Source organism: Oncorhynchus keta, chromosome 10 (assembly GCF_023373465.1).
Source record: "Oncorhynchus keta strain PuntledgeMale-10-30-2019 chromosome 10, Oket_V2, whole genome shotgun sequence".
In the NCBI taxonomy this organism is placed as follows: Eukaryota; Metazoa; Chordata; class Actinopteri; order Salmoniformes; family Salmonidae; genus Oncorhynchus; species Oncorhynchus keta.
The window spans coordinates 27,708,944-27,733,102 of NC_068430.1; the positions used below are offsets into that span (position 1 = coordinate 27,708,944).

Here is a 24,159-nt window from a genome sequence, read left to right on the forward strand (position 1 = left end):
TGACTAAAATGTGAAATACATACCATACAAAAGGTAACATACACTACATTTGGTGTATCGAATGTACATACAGAATAATACTAAATTATCTAAAACCATATTGCAAATAAGGAATCACTAATGCTCTATTCATGGTTTGCTATCTGCAACGTTCGAGAACGTTTTGCAACTGAATGTGGCCCGGGGCCAGGCCGATTGAGTTGGATTTATTATCGGGATAATAATATAGCCCAGCCCAGACTGGTCTACAACTTCTACTTTTGTAAAACATCAAAAATAAATGTATGCATGACATGAGCTCATTTTAAAATGTTTATAAAAGGAGAGCTTTTGACCTTCTCTCAACCAGTATCTAGCTATTTATTATTGAAAATCGAATCAGTTAATATAAAATAATTAAGAAGCATGCATTCTGACCAATAGGACAGCTGTAAACATGCTCTAAAGAGGCAGGATTCACCATATGTTATCGCTATTGTTGTTCCTTCGAAACATATTTCGGAATAATCATACTTTGGTAGCTAGATAATTCATATGTTTCGTCAGAACACTTTGTACGATCCACATCTGTTTGATATGAAGTCAAATGAACTTGGTCCGTTGAAACATCGACATGCAGGTTTACTTTAAGAACGCTAGCTGCTAGCCACTTATCTTGGGATGTGTGATGAGATTGGAAGTTGATGGAAATTCTAAGGGAAAGGAGGAAAAATCAGTTCTGGGCTGCCATGGGCAAGTTGGAATACATTTTTTGTAATGTTATGCGACTCATGTGAAAGAGGGGGTTTATTTTATTAATATGAAGTTATATGAATCGGTTGGTGTTGTAGGTTAGACATTTTATAATTGTCAGAAGCTAACTAGCCACGTATTGATAGTTAGACTTTTGAAATGGCGGAAGGCTGGCCCAACCCCCCGGCTCTCTTGTTGTTGAGTTTGAGTGCCTGCTGGGCACTGGATTCCTGCCCTGCTCCATGCTCTTGTCCAAGGGGGTCAGACGAAATCCAAATCCTGGATTGCAATAGGAAAAGGTTGTCAGCGCCCCCCCTGGATCCACCTCATGGGATAACTCGTCTGTAAGTAGCCCAATATTAGCTATCTTATCGGTAATGTTTACAAGCTGCAGTGGCTCCTCAAGCTACCTGGCCTTGTTAGTTTGCTAGCGAGGTCTAACGTTATATGTCAAGTTCTTTAGCTAGATATATATGTGGATCAGTGGAGGCTCCTCGGAGGAGTAGGGGGAGGACCATCCTAAGTGAATTTCAGACAAATTAAAACTGAAACAGAAAACGTTACAATATGAATGTCACCATATAATTGATTTAAAACACACTGTTTTGCAATGACGCGCTACAGTAGCCTCAACCGCAATCTCTGGGATAGCACCATGGTGTATGCGGAGGACCGCTAGTTTCCGTCCTCTGGGTACATTGACTTCAATACAAAACGTGAGACTCATGGTTCATACTCTCACCCAAAGGCTTATACAGTAACTATGATGACGTCCGGCTCGAACCTATCAGAGCTCTTGTAGCATGAACTGACATGTCCTCTCAAATGATCAGATTTTGAGTCTAGTACTGAAAGCATAAGCTAAAGTTAGCTAGCACTGCACTGCACTGCATAAAATGTGGTGAGTAAGTTGACTCAGAGAGACAATAGTTGAACAGTTTGGAACAAATGTATTTATTTAAAAAAAATGAAGAAGCAAGAGGGAGAGAGCACTAGCTATATTTTGTATTTAATTAACTTTCACTTACTTAGTTAGCGAAAGCAGCTAGCTCGTTTAGCCTACCCAAACAGAGAGGGGTGTTAGCTTTAGAGGGGTGTTAGCTTTCTATGTTAGCTTGCTGGCCAAAGCTATCCAGCACTGGAACTCTTCCAAGTCAAGGTAAACTTTTTGTTTTATAAATGTATTGGCACCAGGCCCGCAGGTATTAAACTGCTTGCTGCTGTAAACTGTACTGCATGATTGTAGCGGGTTTACTAACACATTCGTTCTAGTAGTTATGTTGGTTATGACGTTAGCTAATATGATGATGTAGACTGTGTTTAGCCGTTAAGGTATAACGTTTTGGCTTGGAAAGGTTTTTTTCGACCTGGTCACAGACAGCTGTGTTGTGCACTGAAGTCCACAAGTGAAAGGAAATGGTGAGAGGAGGAGAGCACATAGATGTCGAATGAATTATACAACTAGCAAAGTGATCATGCTGTTTGTATGTGGCTGCTATGGAAGTGAACTGTGTTTATGTGATCAGGGTATTCAGGTATTAATTACGCACATTCTCTTAAAATGTTTCTTAAACGGAAGCAAACAGAATGAAACGGGGATAAACATACCTGAATTTGTCCAATAGAAACTATAACTGTTTGGACTAATAATTACACCCTAGATCAACTAGATGCAGGCAAGTGTGTGCATAGGCGGTATTGAATGATTCATCCAGATCAGTGGCGGTAAGTGCCTGTCATTCATATTCCATTTTCCCAGCTCAATGTAACACCAATAGAATTAGACTACTTCATTACACTCAATTTCACTACACTCATCATGAGGTTGCTACAACCTAGCCTACGAAGATCATTTGAGTTTTTCTTGGAAAGATGCCAAAGCAGCTGCAAGGTCCACTGAAAGGTGTCCATGGAATTCTCTGTAATAACTAATGGAATATTTTTCAGCACTATGAATCATAATGATCTGACAACTGTTCCATACCTTGGAGAAGTTACCCCAAACATCACAACACTCTCATTGTAAGTCAAAACCATTTTCTCCTACTCTGTAAGTTGTGTGATGTGATTCCTAGGTGTCCTGTCGTAGTATGCTTGCCATAGTAGTAATGTGCAGTTCAGAAACGACTCTTTTTACTGAGTCATGATTTGTTTTTTTGAGCAACTCCTTCATTGAAGTAGTTTGTTTGACCTGCAAGTGCTGGCCACAATGAGTCCTACAGCAGGATTAATACACACTTCTCCGTCTCAGCGGCTCCAGAGACTTGTTTCGACCACCAACTGTCTGCCATATGCTCGAAGGAAGATATACTGAACAAAAATATAAACAAAACATGTAAGTTGTTGGTCCCATTTTTCATGAACTGAAACATTTCTGGGGTCTTCTATTTCATACGCACAAAAGCTTATTTCTCCAATATTTGGTGCACACATTTGTTTACATCCCTGTCGGTGAGCATTTCTCCTTTGCCAAGATAATCCACCCACCTGACAGGTGTGGCATATCAAGAAGCTGATTAGATAGCATGATCATTACACAGGTACACCTTGTGCAGGGGACAAAATGTGCAGTTTTGTCAAACAACACAATGCCACAGATGTCTCAAATTTTGAGGGAGTGTGCAATTGGCATGCTAACTGCAGGAATCTCTACTAGAGCTGTTGCCAGATAATTGAATGTTAAATACTTTACCATAAGCCACCTCCAACGTTGTTTTAGAGAATCTGGCACTACGTCCAACCGGCCTCACAACCGCAGGCCACGTGTTACCACGCCAGCCTAGGACCTCCACATTCAGCTTCTTCACCTACGGGATGGTCTGAGACCGGGCAGCTGATGAAACTGAGGAGCATTTCTGTCTGTAATAAAGCGCCTTTGTGGGGAGAAGCTCGTTCTGATTGGTGAGCCAGGCCCACCAATGGCTGCGCCCCTGCCCAGTCATGTGAAATCTGTAGATTAGGGCCTAATACATTCATTTAAGTTGACTGATTTCCTTATATGAACTGTGAAATGATTGCATGTTGCATTTATATTTTTGTTCAGTATAGATCATGAGCATAGAGAAGAAAAATGCATGTTTAGAACTGACAATTAATCGCATGGTGCAAGAATGAATGCAATTAATTGAAGGTTTTGGACACAGCTTTGTAAAACCAAAACATACACAGCCTCTGCTCAACATACTTGGAAGGAATTATTTGGAGGGCTGCAGTTCGCCAACGGCATTGTTCTTATCACCCTCATCTCAGTCAAGCAATGCATTCCGGCAAGAGTCATTCACAACCTAGTCCAGTTGCAATCACAACTGGTCTCAACCTCGTTTCTAATGTATCAAGGAATAATCTTATTTGTTTGCATGCCTATCAACAAATGTACGTTGTTTTAAAGCACATGTTTTACGCGTCTATCACGAATGACAGCTGCAATAAGTCCCCTATGGTGAACGAGAGGCTTGTAGAATCATGACACGACCTTTGAGCTGTCAGTTCATTGTTCGCATGCTATGGGCATGACAGACTCAAATGAATGAAATTAGTTGAAAGGTTTGTTATTTTGACTGAATGAGTTGATAAGTCAGTAAAAAGAGCTGAACTTCCCATCACTATGCAATAGGGAAGTTTCTGAAGAAAGGAATCACCGGCTGGGGGACTTCTGTCTTACCCGGCATTCTTTATGCCATGGTTTGGGCATAAATACACATTGATGGTGTATTTATGTAGATCAATGTTGATTATTATGTACATTACTGCTCATTGTGCACAGGGTCCACAACAGGATCTCGGAGCTGTGGATGCATCAGCTGCATCCATACATCTCCTTCGAGACTTGATCTGTCATCTAACTCCATCTCAGAGATCAAGGCTGGAGCCTTCCCAACCATGCAGCTGAAATACTTGGAAAACAATGCCACAGGCAGGACTCACAACTATAGTAGACAACTTCTAAGGAGGGAGGAGATGGTTGTTTCAGCTACAACCAAAAGGGTGTGTTATACTTTACTTGTTATTGTCTTATTAATGTGACTTTTTCATCCAGAATAAAGACATTAAAATGTTTGGAATGTATACATGCAGGTGTAATGTAAAAGTAAACTGAGCGCCCTTCCTGATTGAATGTTTCTGCATCTCTATCTCCCAGGAATTTAAGCAATAACAAGATCAGTGTCCTTGAACCTGGCTGCTTTGACAACATATCCAGCTCCCTGCTGGTTCTGAAGCTAAACAGGAACAGAATAACACTGCAACCATACAAAGTGTTCAGGCTTCCCCAGCTGCAGTTCCTGTAAGTCAATGTTCTGCTTCAGTCAAACTACACTGCTCAAAAAAATAAAGGGAACACTTAAACAACACAATGTAACTCCAAGTCAATCACACTTCTGTGAAATCAAACTGTCCACTTAGGAAGCAACACTGATTGACAATACATTTCACATGTTGTTGTGCAAATGGAATAGACAACAGTTGGAAATTATAGGCAATTAGCAAGACACCGCCAATAAAGGAGTGGTTCTGCAGGTAGTGACCACAGACCACTTCTCAGTTCCTATGCTTCCTGGCTGATGTTTTGGTCACTTTTGAATGCTGGCGGTGCTTTCACTCTAGTGGTAGCCTGAGACGGAGTCTACAACCCACACAAGTGGCTCAAGTAGTGCAGCTCATCCAGGATGACACATCAATGCGAGCTGTGGCAAGAAGGTTTGCTGTGTCTGTCAGCGTAGTGTCCAGAGCATGGAGGCGCTACCAGGAGACAGGCCAGTACATCAGGAGATGTGGAGGAGGCCGTAGGAGGGCAACAACCCAGCAGCAGGACCGCTACCTCTGCCTTTGTGCAAGGAGGAGCAGGAGGAGCACTGCCAGAGCCCTGCAAAATGACCTCCAGCAGGCCACAAATGTGCATGTGTCTGCTTAAACGGTCAGAAACAGACTCCATGAGAGTGGCATGAGGGCCCGACGTCCACAGGTGGGGGTTGTGCTTACAGCCCAACACCGTGCAGGACGTTTGGCATTTGCCAGAGAACACCAAGATTGGCAAATTCGCCACTGGCCCCCTGTGCTCTTCACAGATGAAAGCAGATTCACACTTAGCACACGTGACAGACATGCCAGAGTCTGGAGACGCCGTGGAGAACGTTCTGCTGCCTGCAACATCCTCCAGCATGACTGGCCGCTAGCCTGACTGCCATTAGGTACCGAGATGAGATCCTCAGACCCCTTGTGAGACCATATGCTGGTGCGGTTGGCCCTGGGTTCCTCCTAATGCAAGACAATGCTAGACCTCATGTGGCTAGAGTGTGTCAGCAGTTCCTGCAAGAGGAAGGCATTGATGCTATGGACTGGCCCGCCCTTTCCCCAGACCTGAATCCAATTGAGCACATCTGGGACATCATGTCTCGCTCCATCCTCCAACGCCACGTTGCACCACAGACTGCCCAGGAGTTGGCAGATGCTTTAGTCCAGGTCTGGGAGGAGATCCCTCAGGAGACCATCCGCAACCTCATCAGGAGCATGCCCAGGCATTGTAGGGAGGTCATACAGGCACGTGGAGGCCACACACACTACTGAGCCTCATTTTGACTTGTTTTAAGGACATTATATCAAAGTTGGATCAGCCTGTAGTGTGGTTTTCCACTTTAATTTTGAGTGTGACTCCAAATCCAGACCTCCATGGGTTGATAAATTTGATTTCCATTTGATATTTTTTGTGTGATCTTGTTTCAGCACATTCAACTATGTAAAGAAAAAACTATTTAATAAGAATATTTCATTCATTCAGATCTAGGATGTGTTATTTTAGTGTTCCCTTTAGTTTTTTGAGCAGTGTATTTCCATAGCAGTGATGAGCAGTGTGCAACCCTAATTACCAGACCCTCGCTAGATGGAAGGTTTCTTACATGATTTAGTCTACATATGTTAAGCTTTTGAATGTGTTCGATACTTTTGTATGAGGGACTATGTTTAGTTAAATGTATTTTCTGTAAACAATTTGCACTCGTGATTGTGCATTTTTAGATTTCACAGATTCCGTATCTAGTACTGTTTTATAGTAGTTGAAACAACTTATTCTAAACTGCCTGATTCTGATTTTTTTTCCTAGGGAATTAAAGCGTAACAAGATCAAGGTGGTGGACAGCCTGACCTTCAAAGGGATGGACTTACTGAAATCACTGAAGATGCAGCGGAATGGCATCACAAAGCTGATGGACGGTGCTTTCTTTGGGCTCAACAACATTGAGGAGCTGTCAGTTCTTCTGCCTTTTCGTCTTTTATAAGAAAGATCAGTACAGTATTTGCAGAGATAGGAGGAGCCAGATGTTTCAAAGGATGTATAAATCTGAAGCATCTGTTCATCAAATATGGTGATAAGAGGAAGTCCAGTGAATATGAATATGGAGCTCGATAATACTTGGCCGACATTCTGCAAATTTTCTTATTTTGAAACGTTTGCGCCCAATGCAGTTTTATTTCCCTAAACTCCAATGTTACGAACAGAGTGCACTATGTTTAGTAGACTTGACCCTTTGCCAAAGTAAAAAACATTTGCATTGTTTAGGAGTGTTACAAACGCCAATACTTTCTCGCTAGATTGTACTTGGTTATGCCCACCTCCTTGCTTGTTCTGCCCACTATGCTTCATTTGCTCGAATTAGAAACGACACCGATGAGATAGTGAGCTCTAAGGGTTGGGTGATATTACGATACAATTGGAATTCGACTATGTTTGACAGACATTGTCGACGACAACATGATGTGACGGACGATAGTTTTTATATATTCTAACTTTTTTAAAACATATTTGAACATGACTGGTACCACCGTAGTCGGGCAGAGCACAACAGTGCAGCTCGCAGCCAAATGACCTACCTATTCCTATTTGTCATAGCCCTTTTCAATAAATATGTAGGTAGACTTAGCCTACTATTTAACATAATGCAAGAGTAGGCCTACAATGTATGTATATTGTAGATGGGGTGGAGAGTGTGCAAAATGTCAGAACATTTATCTCGCTCACCTTGCCAATGTCGGATGATCATGGGCCTTTTACCGCAGACACGGCTTTGTCTGGCTTGTTGTATGAGCTTAATTTCCCTTTTTTTCTCCCAATCCCTATTTTATTTGAATATTACTTGATGTTCTAAGCATATATTTCATGATCTACTTTCAAATTTAATCTAGGAGCCCAGTAAAAGAGTTCTATCTCAGAAATGTTTGTGATGAGCCTAAATATAAACATAATATGGTAATAATGAGGGAGAGAACCAACAATTGCAAGTTAGAATAATCGAATGGGAAGTTTAAACAAACTTTATACGTTTCTGGCCTCCACCTGACCAAAGCTGTAGGAAAAATAAATTGTGTGCCGCCAGAAAATCCTTGCAAACCAAACAGCCAATAATATAGGCCTACACAAAATAAAACATGTATTTCAATAAAATGTGAAGTAAATGTAACTTGTACAAGTTAAACTTCTAAACAGATATTTATATTATTTTGGAATAATAAAAAAAAAACACCCTATGGGACTCTCAATCACAGCCGGTTGTGATACAGCCTGGAATTGAACCAGGGTGTCTGTAGTGACACCTCAAGCACTGAGGTGTTTATTCATATCCTTGAATTGCGCAATGGGCATTTTTTAAATTTCACCTTTATTTAACCAGGTAGGCCAGTTGCGACAAGTCCAACTGCGACCTGGCCAAGATTAAGTACAGCAGTGCGACAAAAACATCAACACAGAGTTACACATAAACAAACGTACAGTCAATAGCACAATAGAAAAATATATGTAAAGTGTGTGCAAATGTAAGGACGTAAGGCAATAAATTGGCCATGGAGGTAAAATCATTACAATTTAGCATTAATACTGGAGTGATAACTGTGCAGATGATGATGTGCAAGTGGAGATACTGGGGTGCAAGAGGATAAGTAACAATATGGGGATGAGGTAGTTGGGTGTGCTATTTACAGATTGGCTGAGTACAGGTACAGTGATCGGTAAGCTGCTCTGACAGCTGATGCTTAAAGTTAGAGAGGGAGATATAAGGCTTCAGTGATTTTTGCAATTTGTTCCAGTCATTGGCAGCAGAGAACTGGAAGGAAAGGCGGCCAAAGAAAGTGTTGGCTCTGGGGATGACCAGTGAAATATACCTGCTGGAGCGGGTGCTACAGGTGGGTGTTGCTATGGTGACCAGTGAGCTGATCACCTGTGGCGCTCATTACATAAGCTCCCACAGCAGTGCTTTCGATAAGCAGGAACAATAAACAAATGCCGCTTATAAAAAGAATAACCCACATTTGGATGGGCTACAAATGACAATAAATTAAGTAAACAAAATAAGTTCTAAATTAACCACAAATTACAGTGCAAAAAAGTGATAGGTATACAACAGTTATTCTACCCTGGCTACATTTATTTAAAATAAGAGGCGTCTGTGGATACAGTCTTTGGAAATTAAACAAATAAAAAGTGCAATGAAGAACCTTCCAGACTTTTTCTTTTCATTATATATTAACCTTTCTAAATGTTTCTGGCAAGGAACACAAGCCTGTTCCCTTTTTCTGGCTTTAATAGATTGTGGAGTAACAATATTACATGCTATAGGCCCACTGAAAACACGTTAAGACGGAACGCTTTTTTGCACAGATGCAGAGGTATTTTAGGGCGACGTTGTCCAAGAGTGGAAGTCAACCCTTTTTCCCCCTCCACCATGCCAGTGTGTCATCATCTCCTCCTGTGCTAGCCTGCTGTTGCTCACTGAGTGACTGTTTGCTTAGCTCTCCCAAGAAGACTTTCCAGCAACGTCTGCTATAGAGTACACTTTTTCACCATCTCAGTTGAAATAGTCCGAAATCACCAATGAAAGGGATCTCGTATCAAACTGTAGGCCTACAACGTTTGGTTCCAAATCACCATTCAAAGTGATCGGTACCACATATCACCGTATTGATTGGTTTATATTTATTTAATTATTTGCACACAAGAAAATACACTATTGGTATGATGATTTCCACAATGTAGTCTAATGAGCAGAGGTTTATGCTTGACACAAGTTGCATTACAGATTGGTTACTGCGTTGCTAGGCAACACAACGATGCACCCTATAAAATAAAAATTGACGACACACTCGTATATCAAAAATGTTTGGATGGGATGATGTGCATTCCAGACATCGTCCAACCCTCGTGAGCTCAAAGTATTCGGACACTGACACATTTGTTTTGACTCCAGCACTTTGATACAATGACTGAAGTTAAAGTGCAGACTCAGGTTTACTTTTAGGGTATTTTCATCCATATCCGGTGAACAGTTTAGAAATTACAGCACTTTTTATACATGGTCCTCCCATTTAAGGGACCACAAGTGTTTGAAGTTTCGTATTTGGTCCCATATTCCTAGAACGTAATGATTACATAAATCTTGTGACACTACAAACTTGTTGGATGCATTTGCTGTTTGTTTTGGTTGTGTTTCAGATTCTTTTGTGTCCAGTAGAAATGAATGGTAAATAATGTGTTACATTTTGTTAATAAGAATATATTCTGTTTCTAAACATTTCCAAATGAATGTGGATGCTACAATGATTACGGATAGTCCTGAATGAATCGTAAATAATGAGTGAGAAAGTTAGATGCACCCCACCCCCTAAAAAATACAAACTTTGCATGTTATTGTAAAGGTGAGCGGTTAGCATGTCTTGGGGGTATGATATTTGTGATCTGTAACTTTCTCACACATTATTCCCGATTTCATTCAGGACTATCCTTAATCATGGTAGTATCCACATTAATGTAAAAGTGACTCAAATTACACTACATTATTTACCATTAATTTCTATTGGGCACAAAATAATTGTATGTTTTCTAAGAGAGCTGGAGCACAACAATTTGACGGAGGTCAACAAAGGCTGGCTGTATGGCTTACACATGCTGCATGTTCTGCGGGTCAACCAGAACACCATCGGCATCATCCGACCAGATGCCTGGGAGTTCTGCCAAAAGCTGGAGGAGCTATGAGTTCTTTCTAACCCAAACCCCACTTTTCTCCCACTGTTGGAGACGGGAGTGCGTTAGGGTTTATTGTTTGTTACCCCTTTATGAAGCTGAAAGACCAGTATCTATTTGGGACTTGGGGAGGGTGTATTGCAGATCATTTATGTTTATGTTAACACATGGATTTCAGCTCATTCTTAAGGGGCCAATATGTTTTAGTACAGTATGATTGCCGAAGGCCATTGTCCAAGCTTGTCTCTTGGGGATGTCCTCCTTAGCGATCTGTCCTTCAACCACCTCACCCGGTTGGAGGAGACCGCGTTCATTGGACTGGGCCTTCTGGAGAACCTGAACCTAGGAGAGAATGCCATCAGCCACCTGGGAGAGGGAGTTTTGAGCAATTATTATTATTATTTTTTTTTTTTTCACCTTTATTTAACCAGGTAGGCTAGTTGAGAACAAGTTCTCATTTGCAACTGCAACCTGGCCAAGATAAAGCATAGCAGTGTGAACAGACAACACAGAGTTACACATGGAGTAAACAATTAACAAGTCAATAACACAGTAGAAAAAAGGGGGAGTCTATATACAATGTGTGCAAAAGGCATGAGGTAGGCGAATAATTACAATTCTGCAGATTAACACAGGAGTGATAAATGATCAGATGGTCATGTACAGGTAGAGATATTGGTGTGCAAAAGAGCAGAAAAGTAAATAAATAAAACAGTATGGGGATGAGGTAGGTGAAAATGGGTGGGCTATTTACCAATAGACTATGTACAGCTGCAGCGATCGGTTAGCTGCTCAGATAGCTGATGTTTGAAGTTGGTGAGGGATAAAAGTCTCCAACTTCAGCAATTTTTGCAATTCGTTCCAGTCACATGCAGCAGAGTACTGGAACGAAAGGCGGCCAAATGAGGTGTTGGCTTTAGGGATGATCAATGAGATACACCTGCTGGAGCGCGTGCTACAGATGGGTGTTGCCATCGTGACCAGTGAACTGAGATAAGGCGGAGATTTACCTAGCATGGACTTGTAGATGACCTGGAGCCAGTGGGTCTGGCGACGAATATGTAGCGAGGGCCAGCCGACTAGAGCATACAAGTCGCAGTGGTGGGTGGTATAAGGTGCTTTAGTGACAAAACGGATGGCACTGTGATAGACTGCATCCAGTTTGCTGAGTAGAGTGTTGGAAGCCATTTTGTAGATGACATCGCCGAAGTCAAGGATCGGTAGGATAGTCAGTTTTACTAGGTTAAGCTTGGCGGCGTGAGTGAAGGAGGCTTTGTTGCGGAATAGAAAGCCGACTCTTGATTTGATTTTCGATTGGAGATGTTTGATATGAGTCTGGAAGGAGAGTTTGCAGTCTAGCCAGACACCTAGGTACTTATAGATGCCCACATATTCAAGGTCGGAACCATCCAGGGTGGTGACGCTAGTCAGGCATGCGTGTGCAGGCAGCGATCGGTTGAAAAGCATGCATTTGGTTTTACTAGCGTTTAAGAGCAGTTGGAGGCCACGGAAGGAGTGTTGTATGGCATTGAAGCTCGTTTGGAGGTTAGATAGCACAGTGTCCAATGACAGGCCGAAAGTATATAGAATGGTGTCGTCTGCGTAGAGGTGGATCAGGGAATCGCCCGCAGCAAGAGCAACATCATTGATATATACAGAGAAAAGAGTCGGCCTGAGAATTGAACCCTGTGGCACCCCCATAGAGACTGCCAGAGGACCGGACAGCATGCCCTCCGATTTTGACACACTGAACTCTGTCTGCAAAGTAATTGGTGAACCAGGCAAGGCAGTCATCCGAAAAACCGAGGCTGTTGAGTCTGCCGATAAGAATATGGTGATTGACAGAGTCAAAGGCCTTGGCAAGGTCGATGAAGACGGCTGCACAGTACTGTCTTTTATCGATGGCGGTTTTATATCGTTTAGTACCTTGAGTGTGGCTGAGGTGCACCCGTGACCGGCTCGGAAACCAGATTGCACAGCGGAGAAGGTACGGTGGGATTCAAGATGGTCAGTGACCTGTTTGTTGATTTGGCTTTCGAAGACCTTAGATCAGGGGTGTCAAACATACGGGCCGCGGGCCGGAACCGGCCCCCAAGGAGGTTCGATCAGGCCCGCAGGATAATTTGAAAGTGGAAAAATTGCATAAAAGACATGGAATTAATATTTTTAATTCGCTGCAATTCATGGATTATCCGCTAAGGGGCGCACTCTTTCCATCAGAGTAGAAGACAAGCCGCATCACTGAGACAGACTGAAAACAGCAGACGGTATCAATGCGCCATCTGCTGCTTGTTACGACGTTGTTAATACCTTGGTCTCTACCTCTCCGCTACACCCTCATTAGCCAAAATGTCGTTATCCAAACGGAGAAAAGTAGATAAGGAGTGTAGAATTTTCAAAGAAAAATGGACCACGTCCTATTTATTTACAGAGATGCACGGAAAACCTTTGTGCTTGGTGTGTTTGCAACAAGTTTCGGTATTGAAGGAATATAATATTCGACGCCACTACGAGACTCATCACAGCGAAAAACTAGACTAACACCTTTAAAATGCTGCCTTAGATACTGTTTGCATTGAAAGAATACAGCTCTGTGAAGATGAATCCTTACTGTGGTGATTTAAAAAATGTTAGTCAGCAGCTTCAAAACAAAAGTTGTGTGATGGAATTCTACTGTTCATACAACTCCATAAATTTTCAGTATGTATTGTATGTGTATGTATGTTTCATGTATGAAGTTTACAGATTTACAGGACAGGCGAACACTTTCTTCATTACACATTTAAAATCACTCTCCTTAGTTTGTAAGGTGTACGCAGGGATTACATTTAGATTTTATATGCGTATGTGTAAGTGGTTTAAAAATTCCTTTCTTTAAAAGTCTCATTTAATCTTAAAGTGCATTACTATATTTTTCAGTACCAATTAAAGTTTTGTGCCTTTGTACAATCAGTGGGATCAGTTGCAATGCATATTTGTGAATGATAAAAGTAAATTGCACATTTGTCTAAGGAAATATGAGGTGTTTCATGAAATGTTTTGTAAAAGGATAGTTCATTAAATTTCAATATTTTCCTAATGTTCTTGTGCTTCTTTACACCAAAACAAAGGAAAGACATGATATTTTGGTTATTTATAGCAGAGTATGGTATAATTTTTTTATCTAAGGCTTAGATAGTCAGGGCAGGATGGATATAGGTCTGTAACAGTTTGGGTCCAGGGTGTCTCCCCCTTTGAAGAGGGGGATGACTGTGGCAGCTTTCCAATCCTTGGGGATCTCGGACGATATGAAAGAGAGGTTGAACAGGCTGGTAATAGGGGTTGCGACAATGGCGGCGGATAGTTTCAGAAATAGAGGGTCCAGATTGTCAAGCCCAGCTGATTTGTACGGGTCCAGGTTTTGGAGCTCTTTCAGAACATCTGCTATCTGGATTTGGGTAAAGGAGAACCTGGAGAGGCTTGGGCGAGGAGCTGCGGGGCGGAGCTGTTGGCCGAGGTTGGAGCAGCCAGGCGGAAGGCATGGCCAGCCGTTGAGAAATGCTTATTGAAGTTTTCGATAATCATGGATTTATCGGTGGTGACCGTGTTACCTAGCCTCAGTGCAGTGGGCAGCTGGGAGGAGGTGCTCTTGTTCTCCATGGACTTCACAGTGTCCCAGAACTTTTTGGAGTTGGAGCTACAGGATGCAAACTTCTGCCTGAAGAAGCTGGCCTTAGCTTTCCTGACTGACTGCGTGTATTGGTTCCTGACTTCCCTGAACAGTTGCATATCACGGGGACTATTCGATGCTATTGCAGTCCGCCACAGGATGTTTTTGTGCTGGTCGAGGGCAGTCAGTTCTGGAGTGAACCAAGGGCTGTATCTGTTCTTCGTTCTGCATGTTTTGAATGGAGCATGCTTATCTAAAATGGTGAGGAAGTTACTTTCAAAGAATGACCAGGCATCCTGAACTGACGGGATGAGGTCAATGTCCTTCCAGGATACCCGGGCCAGGTCGATTAGGAAGGCCTGCTCACAGAAGTGTTTTAGGGAGCGTTTGACAGTGATGAGGGGTGGTCGTTTGACTGCGGCTCCGTAGAGGATACAGGCAATGAGGCAGTGATCGCTGAGATCCTGGTTGAAGACAGCGGAGGTGTATTTTGAGGGCCAGTTGGTCAGGATGACGTCTATGAGGGTGCCCTTGTTTACAGAGTTAGGGTTGTACCCGGTGGGTTCCTTGATGATTTGTGTGAGATTGAGGGCATTTAGCTTAGATTATAGGACTGCCGGGGTGTTAAGCATATCCCAGTTTAGGTCACCTAACAGAACAAACTCTGAAGCTAGATGGGGGGCTGTGTCCAGGCCACAGCTGGGAGCTGAGGGGGGTCGGTAGCAGGCGGCAACAGTGAGAGACTTATTTCTGGAGAGAGTAATTTTCAAAATTAGTAGTTCGAACTGTTTGGGTATGGACCTGGAAAGTATGACATTACTTTGCAGGCTATCTCTGCAGTAGACTGCAACTCCTCCCCCTTTGGCAGTTCTATCTTGACGGAAGATGTTATAGTTGGGTATGGAAATCTCTGAATTTTTGGTGGCCTTCCTGAGCCAGGATTCAGACACAGCAAGGACATCAGGGTTAGCAGAGTGTGCTAAAGCAGTGAGTAAAACAAACTTAGGGAGTAGGCTTCTGATGTTGACATGCATGAAACCAAGGCTTTTTCGATCACAGAAGTCAACAAATGAGGGTGCCTGGGGACATGCAGGGCCTGGGTTTACCTCCACATCACCCGCGGAACAGAGAAGGAGTAGTATGAGGGTGCGGCTAAAGGCTATCAAAACTGGTCGCCTTGAGCGTTGGGGACAGAGAATAAGAGGAGCAGGTTTCTGGGCATGGTAGAATATATTCAGGGCATAATGCGCAGACAGGGGTATGGTGGGGTGCGGGTACAGCGGAGGTAAGCCCAGGCCCCGGGTGATGATGAGAGAGGTTGTATCTCTGGACATGCTGGTTGTAATGGGTGAGGTCACTGCATGTGTGGGAGGTGGGACAAAGAAGGTATCAGGGGTATGAAGAGTGGAACTAGGGGCTCCATTGTGAACTAAAACAATGATAACTAACCTGAACAACAATATACAAGGCATATTGACATTTGAGAGAGACATACAGCGAGGCATACAGTAATCACAGGTGTTGAATTGTGAAAGCTAGCTAAAACAGTAGGTTAGACAGCAACAGCTAATCAGCTTGCACGACAACAGCAGGTAAAATGGCGTTGACTAGGCAACGGGGCCAACAGATAAAACAAACAAGCAGAATGGAGTACCGTGATTAATGGACAGTCCAGCGTGCATCAGCTATGTAGCCAAGTGATCAGAGTCAATCAATCAATCAAATTTTATCTATATAGCCCTTCATACATCAGCTGATATCTCAAAGTGCTGTACAGAAACCCAGCCTAAAACCCCAAACAGCAAGCAATGCAGGTGTAGAAGCACGGGGGCAGCTGTGGATGAGGCAGGGGGGCTGGACTGGCGAGTGTTATCCAGGTTAAAAAAACTAACAATGACTAAATAGCTTGTAGCTAGTTAGCTGGTTAGCTTCTGGAGGTTCTTGAGTGTGTTCTAAAAAATAAAAAATAATAGCGATTCCGTATCACATTGGGTGAGGCAGGTTTCCGGAATGTATAAACAAATTAAAAATCAAAAAGAGAGAGAAAGTAAATATGGGTGTTAGGGTTAGGGTTAGCGGTTAGCAGGTTAGCAGGCCTGTGCTAGCAAGCTAACAGTTCGTAGATAGCTAGATAGCTAGTTGTGAAGATCCAGCTGAAAAATGTTCCGTTTGCGGTAGGAATCCGGGGATGAAAAATAAATAGGTCCGTTATGCTCTGGTTAGAGTTGCGTTGTTTGAACTGGCGAGAGCTTTCCGGGCTGAAGGTTAGCTGATGACTGGTTAGCTGAAGACCGCTAGCATGGCTGGTGGTTAGCTGGCTAGCTTCAGTTGAGCTTCAGTTGAGGGCTTCCGGTTCCGAAGTAAATATAAATACTTTAGGAAAAATAGCTACATTGGGTGAGGCGGGTTGCAGGAGAGTATTTGGAAGCTTAGGTTTAGCAAAAAGTTTTTAAAGAGATATGCGAAGAAAAAGATGTAAAAAAAGAAACGATATATACAGGGGACACGACACGACAGGACGACTTACTGCTACGCTATCTTGGAAGTCTGGCCAATCTTCGCTCACTGTAAGGACCTCACACCACTCTATTAAAACCTTTTTTGTTTTTTAATATATCAGATTGGTCGTGTCTTCGCTTTGTTGAATTAGTGGTACCCTAGTGTACTGGTACTCTATTACATTGTTGTATGGTAGACCACTAAACTGCAGTATAGTAAGTAGAACATTTATGTAAAGACATGACGACGAGAACATGTAGTATAGAAACCCTCATTCACATAATTTAGCTTTTAAGACCTCTGAGGCATGAAGACTACCAGAAAGGCTCAATTAACCAAATACTACCTTTTTATCCAAAATCCCTCTGGGAAGTGGAGGAGGGGGCACTAACACATTCATTGACATGCTGAGTTCCAAGAAGGCATTGAGCTGCATAAAGAGAGAGGTCAGGGCTCTGGGTCAGCACACATCCCTGGGCTTTCCGTAGCAGGGGGAATTAGAGAGAAGGCCCTTTAAGATCCACCCAGGCATGAGCAAAGAGAAACAAAAGCGCCCATGACCCGTCCTGTGAACACAAGCCCTCTGTGGGTTTAGAAGGACCCATGAACCGTTCAATGCTAAACACAGCCAATTAATCCCCTCATCAGAACTGCAGAAGCAAATCAAATCAAACTTTATTTGTCAAGCACGCCGAATACAACCTTACAGTGAAATGCTTACTTACAGGCTCTAACCAATTTTGTGTGTGTGTGTGTGTGTAAGTAAAGAAATAAAACAACAGTAAAAAGACATTTGAAAAAAGAGTAGCAAGGCTATATACAGACACCGGTTAGTCAGGCTTATTGAGGTAGTATGTACATGTAGGTATCGTTAAAGTGACTGCATATATGATGAACAGAGAGTAGCAGAAGCATAAAAAGAGGGGTTGGCGGGTGGTAAGCCAATGTGCGGGAGCACTGGTTAGTTGGGCCAATTTATGTAGTATGTACATGAATGCATAGTGACTATGCATATAAGATAAAGAGAGTAGCAGCAGCTTAAAAGAGGGGTTGGGGGGGCACACAATGCAAATAGTCCGGGTAACCATTTGGTTACCTGTTCAGGAGTCTTATGGCTTTGGGGTAAAAACTGTTGAAGCCTTTTTGTCCTAGACTTGGCACTCCGGTACCGCTTGCCATGCAGTAGTAGAGAGAACAGTATATGACTGGGGTGGCTGGGGTCTCACAATTTTTAGGGCATTCCTCTGACACTGCCTGGTGTAGAGGTCCTGGATGGCAGGCAGCTTAGCCCCAGTGATGTACTGGGCCGTACGCACTACCCTCTGAAGTGCCTTGCGGTCGGAAGCCAAGCAATTGCCGTACCAGGCAGTGATGCAACTGGTCAGGATGCTCTCGATGTCGCAGCTGTAGAATCTTTTGAGGATCTCAGGACCCATGCCAAATCTTTTTAGTTTCCTGACGGGGGAATAGGCTTTGTCGTGCCCTCTTCACGACTGTCTTGGTGTGTTTGGACCAATCTAGTTTGTTGTTAATGTTGATACCAAGGAATTTGAAGCTCTCAACCTGCTCCACTACAGCCCCGTCGATGAGAATGGGGACGTCCTCTGTGCTCCTTTTTCTGTAGGCCACAATCATCTCCTGAGTCTTGGTTACGTTGAGGGATAGGTTGTTATTCTGGCACCACCCGGCCAGGTCTCTGACCTCCTCCCTATAGGCTGTCTCGTCGATGATCATGCCTACCACTGTTGTGTCGTCAGCAAACGTAATGAATGTGTTGGTGTCGTGCCTGGCCATGCAGCAGTGGGTGAATAGGGAGTACAGGAGGGGACTGAGCACGCACCCCTGGTGAGCTCCAGTGTTGAGGATCAGCATGGCAGATGTGTTGCTACCTACCCTCACCACCTGGGGGTGGCCTGTCAGGAAGTCCAGGATCCAGTTGCAGAGGGAGGTGTTTAGTCCCAGGATCCTTAGCTTGGTGATGAGCTTTGAGGGTACTATGGTGTTGAACGCTGAGCTGTAGTCAATGAACAGCATTCTCACATAGGTGTTCCTTTTGTCCAGGTGGGAAAGGGCAGTGTGGAGTGCAATTGAGATTGCATCATCTGTGGATCTGTTTGGGCGGTATGCAAATTGGAGTGGGTCTATGGTTTCTGGGATAATGGTGTTGATGTGAGCCATTACCAGCCTTTCAAAGCACTTCATGGCTACGGACGTGAGTGCTACGGGTCTGTAGTCATTTAGGCAGGTTGCCTTTCTGTTCTTGGGCACAGGGACTATGGTGGTCTGCTTGAAGCATGTTGGTATTAGACTCAATCAGGGACATGTTGAAAATGTCAGTGAAGACACCTGCCAGTTGGTCAGCACATGCCCGGAGCACACGTCCTGGTAATCCGTCTGGCCCTGCAGCCTTGTGTATGTTGACCTGTTTAAAGATCTTGCTCTCTGTAGCTGACGTGAGTGTGATCACACAGTTGCCCGGAACAGCTGATGCTCTCATGCATGCCTCAGTGTTGCTGGCCTCGAAGCGAGCATAGAAGTGATTTAGCTCATCTCGTAGGCTTGGGTCACTGGGCAGCTTGCGGCTGTGCTTCCCTTTGTAGTCTGTAATAGTTTGCAAGCCCTGCCACATCCGACGAGCGTCGGAGCCGGTGTAGTATGATTCAGTCTTAGTCCTGTATTGATGCTTTGCCTGTTTGATGGTTGGTCGCAGGGCATGGCGGGATTTCTTATAAGCTCCCGGGCTAGCGTCCCGCACCTTGAAAGCGGCAGCTCTACCCTTTAGCTCAGTGCGAATGTTGCCTGTAATCCATGGCTTCTGGTTGGGGTATGAACGTACAGTCACTGTGGGGACAACGTCCTCAATGCACTTATTGATAAAGCCAGTGACTGATGTGGTGTATTCCTCAATGTCATCTGAAGAATCCCGGAACATGTTCCAGTCTGATAGCAAAGCAGTCCTGTAGTTTAGCATCTGCTTCATCTGACATTTTTTTTATAGACCGAGTCACTGGTGCTTCCTGCTTTAATTTTTGCTTGTAAGCAGGAATCAGGAGGATAGATTTGTGGTCGGATTTACCAAATGGAGGGCGAGGGAGAGCTTTGTACGCGTCTCTGTGTGTGGAGTAAAGGTGATCTAGATTTATTTTCCCCCTCTGGTTACATATAGAGATTTGGGAGAACTGATTTAAGTTTCCCTGCATTAAAACCTGTTAGAACTCTAGGGGCAGTATTTCATTTTTGGATAAAAAGACGTGCCCGTTTTTAGCGCGATATTTTGTCACGAAAAGATGCTCGACTATGCTTGGAATTGATAGTTTTGGAAAGAAGACACTCTGACGTTTCCAGAACTGTAAAGATTTTCACTGTGAGTGCCATAGAACAATATCTACAGGCAAAACCAAGATGTTTGAGTGACCAGGAAATCAACAGGATTTTTGAAGGCACGTTTTCAATGATCTCCTTATATGGCTGTGAATGGCACAGGAATCAACGGACACTTCCTATCGTTTCCCCCAGGTGTCTGCAGCATTGTGACGTATTTGTAGGCATATCATTGGAAGATTGGCCATAAGAGCCTACAATTACCAAGTGTCCCGCATGGTGTCTGCGTGGAAATTGGTGCGCAAAAGTCAGGTCCCAGTATTTTTCCATCCGAATCAGAGAAGAATGCACGTGTCTAGGACTGGCATTTCAATGAAGAGATATATGACCAAACACCTTGAGGATTGATTCAAACAACGTTTTCCATGTTTCAGTCGATATTATGGAGTTAATTCGGAAAAAAGTTCGACGTTTAGGTGACTGAATTTTCGGTTAGTTTCGGTAGCCAAATGCATAGTAACAAAACGGAACGTTGTGTCCTACACAAGCATCTTTCAGGAAAAACTGGACATCTGCTATGTAACTGAGAGTCTCCTCATTGAAACATCTGAAGTTCTTCAAAGGTAAATTATTTTATTTGATCCCTTTGCTGGTTTTTGTGAATGTTGCGTGCTAAATGCTAACGCTAAATGCTACGCTAGCTATCACCACTCTTACACAAATTATTGATTTTCTCTGGTTCTAAAGCATATTTTGAAAATCTGAGACGACAGGATTGTTAAGAAAAGGATAAGCTTGAGGACAGGCATATTTATTTCATTTATTTGGCAATTTTCAGAAATCGCTAATGTTGCGTTATGGTAATGAGCTTGAGGCTGTAGTCACAATCCCGGATCCGGGATGGGGCGGCCTAACAGGAGTCTCCTGCCACTAGGAGCGCCTCCTCTGGGTGAGTCATTTCCTGTTTGCTTATTTCCTTATACAGCTGACTGAGTGCGGTCTTAGTGCCAGCATCTGTCTGTGGTGGTAAATGAACAGCCACGAAAAGTATAGCTGAGAACTCCAGGTAAGTAGTGTGGCCTGCAATTTATCACAATATACTCTACTTCAGGCGAGCAAAATCTAGAGACTTCCTTAGATTTTGTGCACCAGCTGTTGTTTACGAATATGCACAGACTGCCCCCCCTCGTCACACTCCCATATCGGAGTGTGCTGTTCTATTCTGCCGGTGCAGCGTGTATCCCTGATAGCACTGAGCTATGACACTCTGGAAAGTATGCCACTTCACATTTGCCAAATGAATCAAATTGGTTTGGACACATGGAGCAGAAAATAACTTCTATCTGTCTTGTATTGTTGTCACCAAGCAATGCAGATCAGGGTGATCTTTGTGCTTCTTATTCTGGGGGGAAAAAAAATCTTACATTTCTTTTTGCGTTTCAGAGACATACGGAATAATGAGATCTCTTGGGCCATTGAGGATTCCATTGGTGTGTTTGTTGGAATGAAGAAGCTGAACACATTGTAAGGGTGTTCTGCATAATATATTACTTTTGTTGCTATGGATACTGATATTGGCAGAATATTTGTTGGCATATTTAATCTGTTTATTCCCCATGATTCTACAGCAGAACAATATTAAATCTATCACAAAGGAAGCCTTTGAGAGTCTGGAGGAACTAGAGCACTTGTAAGTACCTCCATAGCCAAGCCACTCTGAGGGATGGTTGGTCTCCATTAAGACGATTCAGCAGCTAACACTTCAAGACCGAGATAGATGTTTCTGATTACCCCAGTGCATCTGTTTTATTGTGCTTGTATCATAAGATGCTACTTTGATTGTGTCATGGTGCTAACGCAGCACTTCATTCATATTTATTTTCACCAACAGAGACCTGAGCAAGAATGGGATCATGTCCATCCACCTTGATTCGTTGTCTCACATGAACTTAAAAGTGTTGTGAGTAAGAAGTACTAATTTCTGAGGTGGTGTCTTGGGAGTCCTTGTGGCATTTTTTACAATATCTTCTGTATAGAATACATTCACAAATTCAAGAAGGATGGAATAATGCGATATTATGACTGTGTCCTGTCCTCAGTTTTCTGAACACTAGCAGCCTGCTGTGTGACTGCCAACTGCAGTGGCTGAGCCCATGGTTGACTGACAACCGCTTCCTGCAGTCTGTCTCCGCTATGTGTGCTCACCCTGCCAGCCTGCTGGGCCGTAATGTCCTGTCTGTCAGCCTGGAGGAGCTGGTCTGTGGTCAGTCACCTAGCTACCTACCCTGCTTTATCTAGTCTGGACCAGATCTCACGTACTGGAACAATTATCCCATAACTTATTTATTTAATATCATGGCCCCCTCTGTCCACTATTTCCCACAGATGACTTCCCAAAGCCCCGGATCACTGACCACCCTGAGACCGTCACCGCCCTGCGTGGGACCAATGTGACTCTGAGCTGCCTGGCATCCAGCAGCAGTGACTCCCCCATGGCCACGGCCTGGAGGAAGGACGGGGAGGTGCTGTACGATGCAGAGGTGCAGAATTGCGCCCGCTACCAGGAGGGAAAACTGTTCTACACCACCGTGCTGTATCTCCTCAACTTCACAGACGAGGGATGCTACAAGTGTGTTGTCTCAAACCACTTTGGCTCGAACTACTCTAACAGGGCCAAGCTCACAGTCAATGGTGAAGAGACTTTTGGTTTTCTCTCCTGAAGAGTTTTTACTGACTAATATCTGACTTGTTCCTTGGCATTTAACTGTTAAAGTTCGAGCTTGCATGGTTGTTTTGATAGACATCTATTGAAAGCTGTCTTCAACCATTTCTTAACTTCTTTATTTTAATTTCCAATCTCCCTCAGAGCTGCCGTCCTTTCTGAAGACTCCGATGGACCTGACCATCCACACGGGCACCATGGCCAGGCTGGAGTGTGCTGCTGAGGGTCACCCATCACCCCAGATCGCCTGGCAGAAAGACAGGGGCACAGACTTCCCTGCTGCCCGGGAGAGAAGGATGCACGTCATGCCAGACGATGACATCTTCTTCATTGCCAATGTAAAGACAGAGGATATGGGAGTGTACAGCTGCACAGCCCAGAACGCTGCAGGGAGCATGTCTGCCAACGCTACACTCACTGTGCTAGGTGAGCTTCATTCTTACCTGCCCCGCATTGTTTACTGACCTTAGTGTTTCTTTATGAATCACATCTGTTTATAATTTGATAAATGATCGTTGAATGTGAACTACTGTATGTTAAATGTAAATCTCTCTCCTCCCAGAAACTCCGTCCTTCATGCGTCCCCCGGAGGACAGGACGGTAAGCTCGTGGGGAGACTGCAGTGCATCGCAGGCGGAAGCCCAGCACCCCGCCTCAACTGGACCAAGGATGATGCGCCCCTGGTCCTCACCGAGCGACACTTCTTTGCCGACACCAACCAGCTCCTCATCATCGTGGACACTGGGTCGTCGGACACAGGGAAGTACACGTGCATCATGTCCAATACGCTGGGCACGGAGCGCGGCCACATCTACCTCAGCGTGTCTCCCAACTGCGAAACTGCGGGCGGCTACGACCAGGATAGCTGGAACACGGTGGGCATCGTGGTGATCGTGGTGGTCTGCTGCGTGGTGGGCACCTCGCTGGTCTGGGCCATCGTCATCTACCACATGCGAAGGAAGAGTGAGGACTACAGCATCACCAACTCAGGGGAACAGGCTACAAGGGAACAGGCTACGTCCACAAGGGAACAGGCTACGTCCACAAGGGAACAGGCTACGTCCACAAGGGAACAGGCTACGTCCACAAGGGAACAGGCTACGTCCACAAGGGAACTGATGGTAACTTTAACTATACTTACTTCCCAGATTCACCATCCATCTCCTTCATCTGTGGCCCTTTCATCTGTGGACATTACAATGTAATTATCTGTTTTTGTACTCAGTCCAATTGTTA

The 24,159-nt window shown here is 43.9% G+C and overlaps 1 pseudogene across 1 annotated transcript in view; it reads left to right on the forward strand.

Annotated features, from left to right (window-relative positions):
• Positions 1-426: 426 nt before the first annotated feature.
• Positions 427-24,159, forward strand: part of LOC118388457 (leucine-rich repeats and immunoglobulin-like domains protein 2) — a 29,287-nt pseudogene continuing 5,554 nt past the window's right edge. Inside the window, exons 1-16 of the transcript XR_004826557.2 lie at positions 427-1,076; positions 2,680-2,754; positions 4,496-4,628; positions 4,871-5,014; positions 6,827-6,970; positions 10,597-10,740; positions 10,999-11,117; positions 16,784-16,787; positions 16,928-16,948; positions 21,645-21,724; positions 21,819-21,891; positions 22,093-22,161; positions 22,301-22,464; positions 22,587-22,892; positions 23,068-23,349; positions 23,486-24,044. The product of XR_004826557.2 is annotated as a leucine-rich repeats and immunoglobulin-like domains protein 2 (transcript). The remainder of the gene's footprint in view (positions 1,077-2,679; positions 2,755-4,495; positions 4,629-4,870; positions 5,015-6,826; positions 6,971-10,596; positions 10,741-10,998; positions 11,118-16,783; positions 16,788-16,927; positions 16,949-21,644; positions 21,725-21,818; positions 21,892-22,092; positions 22,162-22,300; positions 22,465-22,586; positions 22,893-23,067; positions 23,350-23,485; positions 24,045-24,159) is intronic.